Genomic DNA, 3,660 nt, shown 5'->3' with positions numbered 1-3,660 from the left:
AGAAAAAAAATCTAATACAAATCAAGAGCATGTTATCACACTTAACATTAAAACATTACAAATAAATGACAAAAAAAAAAAAAAAGGATGAACCCTTTTGTTGGTTTACTTTTAACAAATAAAACAACCAACAGTGAACTTAAAGGAAATGATTAATTATTGGTTTTATTTCTTGTTTAAAATGCCTCCCAACTGCATTCCTCAAGTCCAACTCTGTTGCTGCCCGGGAAGTTGGTCATCCCAGCATCTGCCAAATAAGAAAGAAGAAAAAAAGCACAAGAAAAGCTTGACATAATTTTTTACTTTAATTACACTAATTGTGACAGGGAGTCATTCTCTTTTGCTTGTATGCCTACTAAAAACAAAAATGATATATATATATATATAGTGTATCACTATTCAGTGTGTTAAAAAAAAAGCAGACTACACGTAGCCCGTCCAATTTAGAGCTAAATCGTGGCTACATATAGACCATGTCATGAAATGGCACGTATATCTTTGTATATATTATTGACACTGCGAACATGATGGGATATCAACCATCTCATGCGCTGCCTGGCCAAAAACTACAGTGAATCAGGTTTGACTATAAGTGGGCTACAGATAGCCGCTCGGACTACGAGCTAAATCGTGGCTACGCTCAGGCTACGTATTGAACATGTCAAAGAAATGAAACCAAACACCCTGTAAACGCTGTTGACTTTGCTTACATGATGGAATATCATACATCTCACAAGTTATTTTGCCAAAAAACGACATGAAACCAAATTCAAGGTTATTTGGGCTAGAAGTGGGTTACACATAGCCGGACTATATCGTGTCATACTTAACCGAGACATTGAAATGACGGCTATTGCTTGCTGGGACAGGTTCACTGAAAAGCTCTATTGAAAATGAATGATGTCCGGTTGCTGTGGATCACTGAGTGCAACGGCCCTTGTAAACTAACTTTTGATTACGGTCTGAACGTTGTGGAATTTTTTGTTTTTTAATGTGCATTACATAAAATGAAATCTTTGGTAATGTTCATGTTTATGGTAATTGCATGTATAAAATGTACCATGTGGTAATATTTAAATTGACTTGTTTTATTATTAAGTAAAATTATGATTTAATATGTCTCAACCTGACGACATTATAAGCTATAGCAGGGTCATTCTACAGAAACGTCCACTTTTGGTATGGCAAGATGTCTTAAAATGTATTTATTTTTTTAACATTTAAACTTAGACCACATTATTATATCATCTTTTGACTTTATGAATACACATAAATGACAGCTTAATGATTTTTTATATTTTTTGTGCATTTATTTAAAGACCACATGTACCATTTTTTGTCACTGGTGTTATCTTACTTCTCGAATGAGAAAATTTCTGATAACTGAAAAGAGACAGTGGACTTCACATGGGCCTTTTTTCATAGCTCTTCAGGAAATGGGAGGAAGGAAGTCAAGTGATGTCATCAGTATGATTTCTATTTCAAAATAAATGATTTTTGTTAAACGGTAACACCAGTGACACAACTCCAGGGGACCACTACTTTCATTATATATTTTATAATATTTATTTGGCATTTAGTTTGTCATTTACGTCATATATTCAATAGTTATGAATACATTATTGTATTTTAAATGGTAGAAAAACTGTTTTTGACCTCAACATAAAGCTCTTTTCCTCTGTACATGGCTGTGGGGACGAGCAGTTTTGGGGTGCTTGGAATTCTTTATAATTAATTAAAAACAAATATTGCCACATTGATTGCCCAAGAAGGTGTAATTGTTCAAATAACACATTGTGCCATTTTAAAATATAAAAAAAATTGTAACCCTAAAGTGTTTTTCAAGTGTAATATTTCTGTAAAGGCTAGGGACATAAAAGTGGACGTTTCCATAGAATGACCCAGCAACGAAAATCATGTTTAGTGGCAGATCAGGCGCATTTTCACTTTTTACACTTTAGTTTGGTATCATCCAGATCGCAAAATCGTCTATTTCAGAAGAAGATCCGTCGTTGAATCCGGTCCTAGTGTTCGCAGTAGCCGGTGGAGGGCAGAGGCGGGCAGCTGCATGAGGGTTAAACCGAGAAACGGGACTCACGCTGCTCATATTCGGCGAGCGCCAAGCGCACATGCATACAGCTGGATGCTGGATGCTGAAAACCAGATCTCTAGCTCCTCTGAACGCATCCAGAGAGAGAAAAGCAGCACAAACACACATCGCCATACAGTGAATGAGTGTGCGTTCTCAACTAATGACCAACTCATGCAGAGGAGTGTGAGCGCGTCTTTGGAGAGCGCGATTATATGAGAGCTAGAGGGCGGCGGCGCATAGCTCCGCACCTCCGTTACCGCTCCAGTTCCGGGATCTTCTCCTGATCTCTCCGTTAGGAGCACACGCAGAATTTGGGACGCGTAACAGCGTCGGTCCTCCGTTCACCACCACAGCAGCTCCTCCAAAACGGCCGAAGCAAACCGAAGAAGGAACGAATATTCCGCGCTGAGGAGTTTCCAAACTCCGAAGTCATGGGGAAAAACGGACGCCAGAGGTTTAGATTGGGATTAGTGCTTCTCTTTCTGTGGGTTCTGCTGCAAATAGTTGACGCGCAAGGTAAGACCACTTTCCAGTTAGAGATATTTGAATGTCTTGCTGAAAGTTTATTTTATTGAATTGCATTCTATGTTATACATTGCGATTATCATTTATCCTATTCACATCACCGGAGCGTTATATTAACAGTTTTATTTGATTTCTCTTTTTTTTTTGTTTGTCGCTGCTTTTTGTGCGTGTTGATGCTTTGGCAATTTTATATGCAAAACAGCATGCTACTGTGAAGTCCTTTGAAATTGAATTTGAGACCTGATCTTGTTTGGAGGTCTGATTTGAAATTTGAGACCGCAAAGACACAGTAGTTTTATTTGATTTCTCTTTTTTTTTTGTTTGTCGCTGCTTTTTGTGCGTGTTGATGCTTTGGCAATTTTATATGCAAAACAGCATGCTACTGTGAAGTCCTTTGAAATTGAAATTGAGACCTGATCTTGTTTGGAGGTCTGATTTGAAATTTGAGACCGCAAAGACACAGTAAATGCCTTAGGAGTAGCCTTAACACAGACCATTTAATAGGCTACGTAAGGATTTTCTGTTTTTTTGTTCCTGTCTTTTTTTTTCTTCTTTTTTTTTTTTTTTTTTAAAGCATGGTCTGCTGTCAGAAATTAGATTTGGGGGAGATTATTATTAAATGATAAAGTTTTGTGCTGGGCACGAATTATTCATTGATTTTTATTCGTTGGCTTTTTCTGTCCGTTGTCGTGGCTGACGTGGAATCGGTCGAGGTTCGTCACGAGCCCAGTTAACTAACCGTCTTAATCTGAAGTAGGCTACACTTACAAAAAAATATTTGTGGAATATTTGCAATCCGTAAAAATTCTATATGTAGGCTAATTATTGACAACATGCTGAAGTTTTCGCAATGTATTGTCTGATTTGGATCTGATCGACTGAAAACGCTAGCGACCTACTGTTACTATGGCGACGTCCTCTGGCGAAAGCGACTTCGAGATCATTTATTTAGCGCGCTTTATTAAAGGGGTCATATGATGCGATTTCAAGTTTTCCTTTCTCTTTGGAGTGTTACAAGCTGTTCGTGAATAGATAAGATCCCT

Source organism: Sinocyclocheilus anshuiensis, unplaced genomic scaffold, assembly GCF_001515605.1.
Source record: "Sinocyclocheilus anshuiensis isolate Anshui unplaced genomic scaffold, SAMN03320099.WGS_v1.1 scaffold433, whole genome shotgun sequence".
In the NCBI taxonomy this organism is placed as follows: domain Eukaryota; kingdom Metazoa; phylum Chordata; class Actinopteri; order Cypriniformes; family Cyprinidae; genus Sinocyclocheilus; species Sinocyclocheilus anshuiensis.
Note: the sequence above shows the minus strand (reverse complement) of the source record.